The sequence below is a fragment of the Mycena indigotica genome, assembly GCF_014461135.1.
Source record: "Mycena indigotica strain 171206Taipei chromosome Unknown Mind.scaff0010, whole genome shotgun sequence".
Classification (NCBI taxonomy): domain Eukaryota; kingdom Fungi; phylum Basidiomycota; class Agaricomycetes; order Agaricales; family Mycenaceae; genus Mycena; species Mycena indigotica.
This window is the reverse complement of record NW_023503009.1, coordinates 1,567,843-1,583,503: the sequence shown is the minus strand read 5'-3', so window position 1 is coordinate 1,583,503 and position 15,661 is coordinate 1,567,843.

Sequence of the window (15,661 nt, the reverse complement as noted above, 5' to 3'; positions counted from 1 at the left end):
AGCTGACCGGTGTCCGTCATAAAGGGTACCTGTTGGGTGGAGGAGTGAACGTGGTTGTTATAGGCAAACTCAGCGGCAGGGATAAGCTCGTCCCAGTCATCTTGTTGGTAGTTGGTGAAGATCCGGATATACTGCTTGAGCTCCTGGTTAACGTGTTCGGTCTGTCCGTTGGTCTGCGGGTGGTAAGCCGTAGAGGTAGCCGGCTTGACGCCAATTAAGCGCCAGAGTTCACGCGTAAAGTCAGCGATGAACTGCGAACCACGGTCCAAAATATACTTCTCGGGGTTCCGTGGTGCCTCCAGACGTTCCGATAGTACAAGCGGGCAGTTCTGACCGCGTCTATCGTCGTATGGCACTCGGTGAAGTGAGCGCGCTTCCCGAGAGCGTCAACCACTACCATAACCGCGTCATACCCATGGGCCTCGGGGAGCTCGACAATGAAGTCCACAGTGACGGTGTGCCAACGCTCCGGGGGGACTTCGGTCGGGTGCAGCTCTCCATGCGGAAGCCTTCGGAGGACCTTCGTACGACAGCATAAGTCACAGGTCGCGACGTAGCGTCCGATATGGCGAGACATCTGCGGCCACCAGTAGTTGCGCGAAACCAACTCCAAGGTCTTGAACCGCCTGGCATGTCCGGCGACACGCCTGTCGTAGCACAGCTCTAAAATGCGCCTCCCTAGGTCTTTGTCCTTGGGGACTACAACCTTGCCGCGGAAGTACAGGAGGTCGCCCGAGACGGCCCACTTGTCCGAACGCGATGAGCGGGGGCCCCGAACTTGACCTCGGACCTTCAAGAGTTGCCGGGCCGCAAGTGCGACGGGTTCCTCTAGGTCAGGCTCACCGGATAGCGCTTCCTTGATGTCGCGGACAAGTTCGGAGCCAGGCCCAGAGACAGTGACGGCCTCAAGCGCGCGAACGTGGAACAGTTCGGGGCGTAAGAGGGTGACATCCGAGTTGTCTTCGGAGATGCCGTGGTCAGGCCGGCGGGAGAGAGCATCGGGACGGCCCATCTGGCGACCTGGGACATGGTGCAGCGTAAAGTCAAACCTAGAAAGGTACAACGACCATCGGGCTTGCCGACAATTAAGGTGTTGCGCCTTTCGGAAGTATTCCAAATTCTTATGGTCGGTCCAGATCTCGACCGGATGCGCGGCGCCCTCGAGGGAATGCCGATACTCCTCGAGTGCGCGGATGATCGCGAGCATCTCCTTGTTGTGAATCTCGTAGTTGCGCTGGACATCATTTAAGCTTTTGGGATAGAACGCTACAGGGTGCCACTTCCCGTCCGGGGCGGATTGTTGTGAAAGAACCGCCCCTGTCGCATAATCTGAGCTGTCTGCTTCTAGTCGGAAAGGCCAAGAGTCGTCTGGGATCGCTAAGACGGGCTCTGATACGACCGCGTGACCGCGTTCTTGATGGCTTGAAAGGCGGCGGCTTCCGGCGTCTCCCCAGGTCCATTTCTGGTCTTTCTTGGTGAGCGCGAAGAGAGGTTGCGCTAGGGCCGAGAAATCCCGAATGAACCTGCGGTAGAAATTAGCAAACCCCAGGAACTGCTGAACGTCCTTCTTGTTTTCGGGCAGAGGCCATGCGGAAACTCCGGCGACCTTAACGGGATCCATTTCGACGTGGTTGTGCGAGATAATGACCCCCAAGTACTTGATTGACGATTTCTCGAAGTCATACTTTTCCTTGCGAAGGTACAACTTGTGCATTCGGAGCCGCCGAAGGACCTCGCGGACGATCTCGCGGTGCTTGCGGAGGTCCGAATGTGCGATAAGGATGTCGTCAAGGTAGATCATAACGTCGCCTGAAAGAATGAGATCCTGGAAAATGTCATTCATCATCGTCTGGAACGTCGCAGGGGAGTTTGTCAGGCCGAAATACATCACCAAAGGTTCGAACAACCCTCGGTTAGTCCAAAAGGCCGCCTTCCACTCGTCTCCTTCTTTAATCCGGACATTATTAAAGCCCCAGCAAACGTCGAGTTTGGTGAAGTAACGGGCACCCTTGAGCCTGTTGATAAGGTCGTTAATCAACGGAAGGGGGTACCGGTTCTTAATCGTCATTGCGTTGAGGGCGCGGTAGTCCTGGACAAACCGAAGCCCTCCGTCCTTTTTCTTAACGAAGAAGACGGGGGAGGCCATCGGAGATTTCGAAGGGCGAATGCGGCCTGTGGCAAGTCCTTCCTCAATGAACTCGTCAAGTTCGCGCTGTTCGAGGGGGGAGATCGGATACACCTTGCAGTTAGCGGGCTTCGGCGTCGGGGACAAGTTCGATAGCGTAGTCCCAAGCCCTTCGTTCTGGTAACGTGTCAAAGGACTCCTTGTCGAAGACGTCTTGGAACTCCTTGGCCCAGTCCAGAATCTCCGAAGGCGAAGGGGCCGAGTTACGGGCGAAGGCCTCTGCAAGGCGTTGGGAGACTGTACTGCCAGCGCGGATCTCCTTGACTGGGCGAAAAGAGGTGTAGAAGATGCGGTCCCCTTCTTTGAGATGCTCGTCGTCGTCGAGATCTGGTGAGGGCTCCGGAGGGTCCGAAGCACCTCCGAGTTCGTCGTCAGCATCATCTGGGCCAGCTATGTCGATAGCGCAAACAGTGGGGAAGGCGCCCACGAGTAGTCTTGATTTGGAGTCGGAGCCGCCGAACCTCAGCGCGTTCGGTCCGCTCTTTGTCACGGCAGGTAGAGCAGCTGCGGGGGCAACGACTCATTTTCACCTCCTTCGTTTCCCAGTTGATCTCGGGATTATGCTTTTTGAGCCAGGAGTATCCGAGTATTAGGTCCTGTTTCCCGAGGTGGGTTACAGCCAGCTGAACGCGTTTGGAGTGTCCGTTGTACCATAGAACGAGGTGCGCAATTTGGCGAATAAACCCAGCATCATTGGGGGTGCCGTCGACGTTGTAGACCGGAATGGGTACTGAGAGGTTTCGGACCGGCACATTATTACGGTTGACATATTCCGTGTTGATGAAGTCCGAAGTCGCTCCGCAGTCGACCAGACCCAAGAGGGAGAGCTTGAGCGCGTTCGCGGTGGACTCAAGTTCAAGGGGAAGGTGGAGCGAGTTAACGCCAGGAGCGGCGGAGATGGTATAACTGCCAGGTAGCTTTTTCTCCTAGGCAAGTCGGCGAATCCGAACGGGAGCTTCGGAGGGAGCAGAGGGTGCGTCTTTCGTTTCAGGCTCGTTGTGGGGCAAGGGAGTTGATTCATCATACAAACAAGTGAAACGATTTATGGACGCGAACGAGGGCACACCAGTCACTTGTCGCGGGGGACAAAATCCTCTGCCGGAGCCTCCGAATGTGCCTCCGCTAAAGCCGCAGTGTCAGACAACCGGGCGAGCAGCTCTCCCAGCATCTCGTCGCCAAGTTGCTGGATTACCTCGTTGAGGATGTCCGCATGGCGAACGTCGGCAGGGAGCGAACAATCCCGAGCCAAATGATTGGGGTCGCCGCATCTGAAGCAGGCTCGACGAGGGGCACCCCGAGCCCATCCAGCTCCATAGGGACGGGAGCCGGAGGTGCCAGGACGGGGGTGCGGGCCGCGGGTGGTGCAGGCGGGGCCACCGGGCGGATGGGGAAACGGAGTTGCCGAACGAGCGATGGGGAAGGCGCCGCGCGGAGCTCCCGAAGCGGTCCGTGGGACAGCCGTTCCCTTGATAAGCTTCGCTCGCACCAGGGCTTCGTATTGGCGGAAAGCCCGAGTGCGCCAGCCCAAATAGGCACGGAGGTCTGGGGGATCGTTCGAAGAGGTGATACCGTTGTTGATTAAGGGGTCAAGTCCGTGGCGGTACTTGGTCACCTTAACCAACGCGTCTTCGAACACCTACCGATTCCATTTATTCTTTCATATTAGAATGAACGGCCCGCTGGGCTGCGCATTCTAACATGAAGGGATGACCCCAAATGCCCTATGCTGCAATAAATACTCCAATAATTCTGCAACATCTCTAAGTTCTCAAGTCCCTCAGCGCTAAGTCCCTTCTATGCTGCTAATGCTGCAATAATCCACTGCTATCTAAGTTAGTTTCCTAAATTGGCAAATATGACATAAATAGTGATAATAGTCATACTTTCTCTACTTAAGCAACAACTTGAAAGTATACTATATGAGAATGTCAGATCCTATTGTCCTGGTCACAATGTCACATAGTATAAGTATAATGTGTGTGACAAAATCCTTAAAAATGAAACTTTGTCAGTTGATGATTATAAATAAGTTATGTACCGTAGGACGTAAACAACCAGATGTGACAGTGGTATGTGATTGCATTATATAATCCTATCCAGACTTGGGTTCTATATTTGTCACATAGTGTGACAAACTTCCAAAAAGGAATTTTTTGCTGTTTGACAGTACAAGCATCAGTGAATGTCACAGATCGTCACAAAATCAAAGTTGTGTATTTTAACTATATAAACAACTTTCATTAAATGACTTATTGTCCCAGCTGAATAATTGTGCTAGCACCAGCCAATCATTAGCTGATCTATACCTGATCTAGTAATGTCTCTTGAAGTACACAACTTACATAAGTCATTGAAGCACTATTAAGGGTACCTGAATGATAAGATTATTATCCTTGAGAATAAAATCTTATTACTATACCTATATCATCTCATGATGATTCATCACATGCATTGATGCTGCAATATGTCCACCAAGTCTGTATGAATTCAGATGATTGTTGTCCTACTAGGTAGCCGGTTATCAAGGCTTGAGGTGTCCTGATGTGATTATAGTTCCATGGGTTGAGGTCATAATATTATACCGGTTTTTTTCTAGGTTTCATATTTTAAATTTACCCAGGCACAATGATCCCTTGATATCTTGCTAAGGAATCCATGGATAAGCATGATCCAAGCTACATTCTGGTCTAATAGATGTCTATCTCAGATTTAGTGGCCCCCATAATTTCAAGTATCATTTCTACCAGTATATATAACATATATCATATTATATCAATCTCCCAATAACTCACTGAGAAGTGAGAGGAACCCAATGAAATAAGGGTAGGAAGTATACAGAGGGGTCCCCCAATGAGATTAAATTTCTCACACCACATTATATGCATTGAGAATCTTATTATTCCCTATTATACTGATAAATAGTACTACACATCATACTGGCAATACAGCCATGATCTGCTAGTTGATTATGGATCAAACTACATCAAGTTCAGTCCATGAGGCATATATAGATACCCACATACTCTGATTGGTCTCTATATATCCTTAGAAGATGAATTAAGGTGAAGATTCCAAGACAGGTTGCGTGCAGAACTGGTTTACATGAATATTGGGGTCTAGAGACTGAGTACTAGACATTAAGATGCATGTATGGGGGTGTTTGGATGTGTACTAGGACCCTATACTATAATTAGTTGTGGTTCTGGTATGTGTTACAAGAGGTAGCTGAAGAGAGGGTAGGTACCCATAGAGCAAAAGAGAGTGTCTTTGCTATTACAACTGGTCAGAAAATAATTTCCAGTATGATCCAAAACTTGGATGTAAGATGGTATAGAGCCTTAAATGAACCTGTCTAGCACTTTTTTTTTTTTTTTTTTTTTTTTTTTTTTTTTGGCTGTACCATATACGAACTCTTGTGCAGTTGATAATTGATCATCCCACAAGGCTCTGGTAAAGGTTGGACATGTGAATATCCAAAGCAGTAAGACTTTATCCTACTAAGGTATTCGACATCCACGCTCGACAGACGTCACGTGGAATTTCCCTTTTGGGGTGAGAGGCCTGTTTTTCCAGTAATTTTTTATGGAACTGTCTATAAAGCCAGTTGAGCAAAGAAGAGCCCTACATATACCACTCGACCAATTCTTGGAAGGATTGAAATCGAATTGTGGAAGATTCAACCTCGGGGAGAGGAGTGTGACCATCAAGTGACAGGACATCAAGCTTAAGGAAACTCGACCCCCGACAGCCCAAAAATGTATTGATTGAGCCAATTTCTTCATATTTTGCAAGCTTTGGGCTATATGAAGCAAATATGTGCAGGATATAAAAATTCATAAAAAACTACGGGAGATTTGGGCAACTTTTCCTAAAATGGAAATTGCATGTGACGTCTGTCGAGCGTGGATGTCGAATACCTTACTCCACCGGGGGGAATGCATTTACGCACGAATGACACAGTATGTGAACAAACAGTGTGGGACTCTAAGGCTCTTTGTCCTTAATACCCACTAGAACCCCTCGTTAGGCAGCTTTTGCTGGGATTGAACCCAGGACCTTTTGGCTTACCCAAAGGCCAGGACAGGTGGAATGCCACTACACCACGAGTCCCTAACCTGTCTAGCACTTGAATCAACCCCATAGCTATTCTGGATCTCTCACAGTACCATTATCAGTGTTATCTCCCCCAAAAATGATGAGTTCACTATATGATTACCTTTGTGAATGTTAGTGATTTGAGTACATCTACTGGTAGGGGTATCATGTACCTTCCGGAAAATGGTGCCCCCACCCTTTTGGCATATCTCTATCCTGTGTTATATATCACCTAAGGTCCCTGGGAATTGAATGACCCTCAAACTTGCTGTGGACTTGAAAATGGGTAGGGGTGTGAAGGACTATCACATGGCATCATATAAACTTAAATCAAGAGATTCCATGCATTTAGTCCCAAGATATCAGCAAAATACCGCTTAATTTGGTATTCAGGCATGCTTAGCAGTAAATAGATCAAGGTAATTGCAACATAACATATAACTGGTGAGGCTCAAGGATAGTAGGAAGCTAGACCTTTCAAATGAACTTCATCCCAGCTTTATCCACCAAAGATAGCCAGAGATATATGCTCATCTTTCAAAGCTGATGGAGATCAAAGGCCACTGATGGGTCAATGCATTGCATTCTCAGTGCCATATTCACTGGGAGTTGAGTGAATAAACACCAGAGGCTTACATTAGATTAGCCAAACTCACAACTTAGCCACCTTAGATTTTCTAAGTACTAGATATTCTTTTTTTAATGACTCAATAGTTAATATGGTAATCATATCCAACCATAATAATCAAAATACCTTATCAATCAATAGTAATTTTGAAACCCCTCCTCCTAGTACTTCATTCATGCATTTGGCTCAAGCAGATATGGAGATAGCAGCCTATCAGTTATATATGACTAGTGATGTGTCAGTGCTAACACATTTATTGAGCTGCCATAGTATGTTATTTAATGGAAGTTTTTATATAGTCAAAATACACAACTTTGATTTTGTCACAATATGTGACATTCTCTGATGATTCTGCTGTTCAGCTGCAAAAAAAATCCTTTTTTAGGAGATTTGTCACACCTCTGACATTCTATACCATTATATAACAGCATATATATAGCTAAAACCAGCCTTTGATCACCAATATGTATTGGATAATATAGAGAGTCAAAACCAAATAAATGTCACTATAAACTGACAAGATTTCCTTTTTTGGAGTTTGTCACACTTGTCATACTATGTGACATTGTCTTTAAGGTACCATCTAACCTTCTCATATAGTATACTTTGAAATTTTACCTTATATGTGACTAATCATCACTATTTATGTCATATTTGCCAATTTAGGAAACTAACTTAGATAGCAGTGGATTATTGCAGCATTAGCAGCATAGAAGGGACTTAGCGCTGAGGGACTTGAGAACTTAGAGATGTTGCAGAATTATTGGAGTATTTATTGCAGCATAGGGCATTTGGGGTCATCCCTTCATATTAGAATGTGCAGCCCAGCGGGCCGTTCATTCTAATATGAAAGGATAAGTGGAATTGGTAGGTGAGGTTCCCCTGACAAGATCATAATAGTGATTAGTAGTGACGGTGATGGACATATAAGGAAACAGTGGGATCAAATGGCACTGATGGGGTGATATGGGAAGATCTGACGGCCCTCCTCACATCCCTCCCCGGAGTCCTGGAACTCCTTCATCCAAACTGTCAACACTTCCTCCTTCACCGACTCTGCCCCGATCATTGCGCGCATCCTCGAGCAGGATCACCAGAAGAACACCAAGCCCAACTCTGATGCTGTCGCGCTACCCGCCAAACCCTTCAAGCCCAACAACAAGTCCCGCGCGGACATTGTTTGCCTACGGGTGCGGACAACGCGGACACATGGTTGGCGACTGTCGGGACACGAAGAGGGGAAAGAAGTTCACAGAGGAGCAGAAGCGCCAGAATTTCCAGCGGTCCTTGGGAAACGGCAACGGCCAGTTGGGCCGTGCTCACATCACAGAGGTGACCTCATCTTCTGACGAGACGGCCAACTACGCGTTCACCGCTGCCCCGTCTCCTACCACCGGCCTGGATGTATGGCTCGCTGATAGCGGCGCCACCAAACATATAGCTAGAAATAAATCTATCTTTTCCTTGTATACAGAGACCCCCGGCCAGTCTGTCACCGGCTTCGGCGCGATGCCAAGCCCCGGTATCGGCAACGCCGAGATCGCTTCTCATGTAGGCAACAATGCCTACTCGCTCACACTTAAGAACACACTGCATGTCCCCGACGCGCCGTACAACCTCATCTCTATCGGTTGTCTCACGGCTGGCGGATGCTCTGTTGAATTCTTGGGCGACACCATGAAGGTCTTCGCACCTGGCTCCAGGTGCGAAATCATGCGCGGCACGCGCACCGGCAACCTGTATAAAGTCCGCATCACGCGATCATCACGGACGCCGGCGCCACCCGCATCACCTCCCTCTATCGCACTCCCATCCGTCTCCAGCCGTCTCCCCTCCGTCTCACTCCTGGGACAAATGGCACCGCATCTTCGGCCACATGCAGCACAAGTCAGTCAAGCTGCTGTACGACAAAGACATGGTCACCGGCATGAAAGTCGACGCATCTAGCACGCCGACTTCTCACTGTGACATCTGTGTCAAGGCCAGGGTCACTAGTTGATTGGTACTGTTCGATAAGGCAAGAAGCACGCCACTCACGGGTTGATTGCGGACAGGGCTGTCAAACAATGGCGGTGGCGGCTGTCATGGAATGGACCCTGGAGAAAGAATCTCACTGCGGGAGTTTGGGAATAAACAGTGCCCCTTTCGATCCATTATACACCGAAAATCAATGTACCAGAAAAAGAAATTTTTTATACCTCTATTTGCACCCAAAAAAAAATTGTTCCAGATTTGCCCGCTTATGTGAGAAATAGATACTATAAACAGGCTCAGTGTTGTCAACTGGTTTTGGGGCAGATCAAACAGCCTTTTTCTAGACCAGTTTTTGTATCAAAACATGAACCAAAAAATATTCACATATATTCACTTATATGATATATGTCAGGGCCCTGGACCATATTTTTTTGGTCCCCATTTTGATGCAAAAGCTGGTCTAGAAAAGGGTGTTTAATCTGCCCTCAAACCGGGGGACAAAACTGAGTCTGTTTATAGCATCTATTTCTCATATAAGCAGGCAAATTTGGAACAATCTTTTTTGGGTGCAAATAGAGGTATAAATTTTTTCTTTTTTTGGTACATTGATTTTTGTCACAAACAACACCAAATCAGAGGATGCCAGTTGGCCAGTGAAGGCAAGCAAGAAGCACCGTGAAAAGGGATCGTAAAGATGATGGAATTCGAAGACTGGGGTACAAGACGAAATCTACTCTACTTATATACACTACTACCATGTGTTTACCATGCCTAATACGAAAGGCAATGACATCATACTTTAGCCATGCCTTTACGTGCTGTCTGCCTCATGTCCAACTCCACGCTGTCAATCAACATCAGCATCGACATCTGATGATCCAATCACCATCTTATCGTCTATCTTATCCCCTCCTTGTCTTATCTTATCAACCAGGGCCAGAATAAAAGGTTTAAAAGGCGAAGAAAAAGGTTTCTTGAACCCAGGGTTTGACAATTTTAGGTGTATAATGGATCGAAAGGGGCACCATTTATTCCCGAACTCCTGCAGTATCTAGAGGGCCGCATAGCGCATCAGATTGGCAGATGGACTATCAAGCCGAGGCTCGGCCAGCGTGACTATCAACTTTGTGTGTCCTGACTAGCCAGAATTCCGAAGAAGGGTTGTATTGTGGCCGAATATCAACCTCGGCATTGTGATCCAGCAACAGTTCAATGTCTATGCGATTCAACTTGAAATGGGACAGAAGCTTTAACACACATACTAAGCCTTGGACTATATCTATATTTGGCGGCCTCTATAATGCGCTCCAAGCGAGGAAGCGGCTCCCAGTCCGATTGTGACTTGATCCGGATCCGTGTGACCTTCTCGGCCAACAGGCGTGGCTATTGATGCTAAGATGGTGCCGAATGCGCAGCTGAGGACTGGGTCATATGACTGGCAGAGGTTCTTGTTAGTCCCGACAGGTTCTGTCCAGTGGCACAGCTTCTCGCCCTCCTCAGAGGCTACTTTACTATCCGCGCCTTCGCCGACGTCCCCGAACAGTACCAATCAACTGGTTACCGTCAAGGCCAAGTCCCACGTCATGCTTGCGTCTAGTCTGTTTTCATCAGCAGGGTGTCAACAGCACCTCGCGTTTAATCAAAGTTTGATCTCACGTGCCAACCAAATAAGCCCAATCAAACTCACTTGCGCGTGCTGTTTGCGTGTTTTCCTCCCTCATTTACATGTAGTAGAAGTGAAACTTGGATTGGTACTATCTTTAGGCATGAGATATAACCAAAAAAACATCCACGACATGTGTCTAATCAGTTTTTGAGTGTGGCTAGTATGCAATACCTAGTCGTCTGCTTCTGCATTCTCCTGCTCTGCCAAACTCCATAGCTCTTTGTCTTCCCAGTCCAGCTCGTCATCCAATATGTCCTCAGCAACCAGCACCCCTCCAAGTACCCGAGTGAAATGCATGAAATAGGTGCAATGGTGCAAGTGAAAACTCCACTAACACCACCAACAACTAAATCAAGGCGGGTGAGGTCGGGGCTTCATGCAAAGTATATATGCATGCTGCAACCCATAAGAAGCAAGTGTTGACAAGCTGAGTGAAGGGTGAAAGGAAAAGGAGACAGAGAGAGAGAAGGTGATGATGTGAGAGGGCCAGGTAAAGGTTGAGCTGAACATGAGAGCAGGTGTGACATCTTGAACATGTCCCTTGTAGTGTGACCTGCACTCTCCAACAACCAACTCAAGTGAAACCTAACCAAAGACCAAAACCAAAACCAAAACCCAAAATGGTAATGGTCACAGTCACGGTCACATCTGATTTGTTTAGAGTTTTTATGTTTTCTGATGTTTTTGGTGATTTTCCTCCTAATAACATAACCACTTGCATCAAGAGCAACAGCTGCCTGAAAAGCAGCTCCAACATGGGTCGCTCAATCCAAATAGGAGGTCAATGTTCCATGGTGGGAAGCGCGTCTGAGCATAGTGGGGTCCACATCAACACTCTATCACATCAAAAACACAAAGGCAGCAACAAGAACTTGAATTGGGGAGTCGGAAGTCAGGAAACGGAAGTCGGGGCTCGGATCGGAGATAACGGACGACAAACGGCGATAACGGCGACAGAGATAACAGCAACGGCGATAACGGATACAGCAAACAGCGGGTGGGTGGATTCTTTTCTCTGTCCTTCTAGCTACAATATGCTGCTAATTTATACCTCTAGGCGCACTGCCCAGCCCTCTTATCTCGCCAGTGCCCGCAGCACGCACAGCGCGGCACAGCGCTCTCTCTAACTCGTTTCGCCCTCCTGCTTACGCGACGCGCATTACGCGCTTGGCCCGCTAGTGCCGCTGGTCTGGGCTATGTCCCGATGCGTTTCGACGCGGCTATGCCGGCGCTTCAAGCTCCGGACACCCTCTGGCGTTGTCCCAACTCGATGGGCACGCGCTGGACGCGTCCCAATCCTCCCCATGATCTCCAATGGCTTGCCCGCCTCTCCGGCACGGAACGGAACTCGGTACGGTCCTTCGGACCGGCCTGTCGACGCCGGTGGTATCCACGCCGGACACTCTCTGGTGGGTTCCCAACTCGTTTGTCACGTGCGGGACACGTCCCCGATCTCCCAATAGCTCTCGCTGGCTTGCACGCCCTTCGGACGCGGAACAGAGCTCGGTGCGGACCTCGGACCGGCCTGCCATCCCGATTGGGAAACACCGCCCGGCCCGGCTGTGCAACTGCGCCTGCCAGCGAAATTCGCTCAGGGCCTCAGGCCCGATTGATATAGCCTTGGCCGGGCTGTGCAGCCCGATTTCTCGCTATCCCAGCGCGGCGCGGCCGCGCGTTCGTCATCGTCGTTGGAGCGGAACGGCGGGTGTTCATCGTGATGTTTGGCGCTCCATGGGGACGCCGATCCCGGCCCGGAACCGATCCTCTTGGTCAAGACGTGGCCTGTGAGCCGTTTCCAACAGATTCCGCTGGTGCAGGTTGTACCTGGGGATTCCATCAATCAAATAACGGTTGTAAGAGATCTGCCATGATGCATCAAGGTCTCTAGCACAGACCCGGTTCGATGCATCATGGCACATCTCTCAGGCCGTCTTGGCAGCTGCCCACACTCATCTTCCCGCCGCCGTCCCTCCCGCCCGCCCCCTCCCGCTTCCCGCCCTTGTGCTGGGCATATGTCATGTATATGACATGGGTCACCCACGTGCTGATATCATTAGCGGCGCGGCCCCGCTGACTAGATTTACATGACCCATCGGACCGGGCTTAGCATTGCCGCTTGCCCTCGCTTCCCGGTTCCCGGTTCCCGGTTCCCGATTCCCGCCGCCCTCCCCCACCGCCCGCCGCCCACCGCTCGCCGCCCGCCTACCAATTTGCCACGTGCGTGACACTGTAACCCATGCAACATGCAACGCTGATGCCGCTTGATTCATTAGCATGCTCACACTTCTTACTGTGCTTGCCAGTGGGAGTCTAGGCCACGATGCCATCTAGGCTGTAGTGCGCGGGGTGGGCGGGGCGCGGGGCAGCAGATGTCATTTTAAGTAGCCGCTTGTCAATGCCATCGGCTATTTTCCGCGCCTGGGGTTGATCGGCATCCATCTGACATCCTTGGAGCGTGAGACGGAATATCGGGGCACGACAAACCAGCAATAATGACTTCAATTGACCAAAATATGCAAGGAGATTTATACTATTGGTCTCTGGTAGTCAGCCTCCGCCTATGTACACGTTTCTGAACGAAAATCCAGCAGTTTTATCCGAACTTTGTCCATTGTAGAAGTATTGGTGCATACCACCACTAAATTCCAACCACTGTTGGAGACCTTTATCTATTATTGCCAACTACCACTAATACCTTTGTCTACATATTCATGAGCAGGATAGTGCCTCAGGTTGGCAGTGCCCTGGCCCCAGTATTCCGAGTGGTTCTCAGGGAGTTGAGGAGAACGGCGGGCCTGACCAAGCGTGGAGCGCCAGGAGCGGGACCATTGGGTCAGCACAAGCTCCCCAAGCGAGAGGCGACAAGTATCCTACATCCTTTGATGGAGGATACACGGTGGGAGCTTGGCGGAGGCCGTGCGGGCAGTGGGCTATATGCGAATGGGGCGGCCGGCAGGGGGGGGACTGATCCGTGTGTGCGCGGGAAGAGCGAGCCACCACCAGTGGATAGCGCCAGTGAGCTCGGATCGATCTGGGGCATGGGAGCGCAAGATGGACACCAAATCCGAGTCCATACGCCCACCAGTGCCTGCGCAGATGCTAGAAGCGGCACTGGGCCGGCGCCGCGGCGAGTGTGTAGCAGGTAAATGAGTGGTGGTCAAGATCGGGAGGCTCGGGACGAGCGGGGCGACGGGGCCACAGGACGTCCACGGCGACCAGTGGTCCACCACTGGCGGGTCTATATGAAAGCAAAACGCAAGGCGCAGAGCACGCTGGAGGCCTACCAGAGCACGCCCGGATGGTCCCGGAAGGCGCGCAGAAGCGCTGGGGTGGCACAAGATTAGCTGTGAGGAGAGGCAGGAATGCGGGCGAGGAGGATAGACTGGCCGTTGATCCGCTGGGCGACGGCAAGGCGACGGACGCTGAACAGCGGGCGGGCGAGGCGGAGGGTGGATATACATAACGGCGGGTTATGGAAGCCGCGGCATCCCTTTGCGCCGTCTCTGCACTCTTCGGGACGAGAAAACTAGCCATGCACAGTCGCGTGTGGAGAGGTGCGCAAAGCGGCGCCGAGGAGAGGGCAAAGGAGAGGTGCTGAACCTCGAGAAACAAGCTTAAGCCAGCGAAGCGATCGTAGGCTGCCTGCAAAGCGGGCCGGCGGCGCCCCATGGCTCACTGTCGTGGCTAGGTGCCTGATTGTGGGCATTGCGCAGTGTCAGTGTGGGTCCAAACAGGTCCGTACTGGAGCAGCGCAATTTTGGGGATTGGCACCTGCCTATCATATGAATAAAACAATGCTCGTTGATTGGCGACTATGTACCTACCCCGGATAACTTTTTTCGAATTTTTTAGAATTATTTTACCAACATTCTGTGCTCATTGTCGACGGCGATGGCAACGGCTGCTGATCACTGTGATGGACGCCGACAGCGAAGATGTGATGTTGCGATCACATTGTTGATGCAGCGTCGTTATGCAAGGGAACCAGAGGAGCCATGATGCATCATGGGCATGTCAGAGCTACAGGTCTTGATTCATCATTCCTATTATGACGGTCCGTTCTGGACAAAACCAAAAAATAGTAGTGATAAGTGAAATTTTTGATGATAGATGATGACGCACCTAGTGCTGGGCTTACACTATGATGATGAACCTCGGTGATTGTGAAGCACAAGTCAAAGTAATGATCGTTAGCGACACTTGATGCAAGCTTGATGATCGTCGATCCATCTTATCAGAGTGCTAGTGCTGGTCATTGTTCCTCGACCAGAGTCAATGAGTGACTGTTTTGCTGATCAGTGTCAATGATGAAGGGCTTTTGAGTCGGTGTTGATCCGTAGTTCAGGCCGGTTATTGATAGGGCTCCAACCATTTCTGTGTACAAACGTTTGTACACGGTTATAACCGTTTTTATTTTCATTTAGTTTACCATGGTATGTAAATGGTAAATAAATGAAAACAAATGGTTTAAATGGTTATTCCCAGATAACAATAGCAGACATGCTCATGACTATGTTACTACCAGGTATATATCTGGCTACCACAATCCAAGGGGGGTTCAAGATCCTTATCAGGCACATGGGGTAGGGGGGAGGGGGGGGGCTCCCCGGGGGGTAAAAAAACTTTTTATATATGAAAGATTTGGGCCTTATATGGGTGTAAAGACACTGAAAATATAGTGTATACACTCTCATTTCTATAGTTCACAACCCCTATACTTATATCTATATACTTTCAGGTCCATGAGCCTGGATAGTACACCCTATCACAGGCCCATCATCAGGTAATGGATGAGAGGTGAACATATTGAACAGTGATATGGCCTGCCATGTGTATTTAAGGGTTCCAGGTATATAGATACCTACACACATACATATACAAACACATAAAATTTTTAGAAAAAAAAAGTTTCACAAAGATTAATTTTTTTATGCTAATTTTGATCGCATTAGTAGTCACATGATGCTAATCGTGGGAACATATTACCCTATATGGCAAGAGGGGGGGAGGGGGGGTCCCCGGAGGGTCGGAAAAAAACTTTCCGACCCTATATCCGTGATTCAGATCTTGAACCCCCCTTGCCACAATCCATACTAGTGTAGGACATACCTTC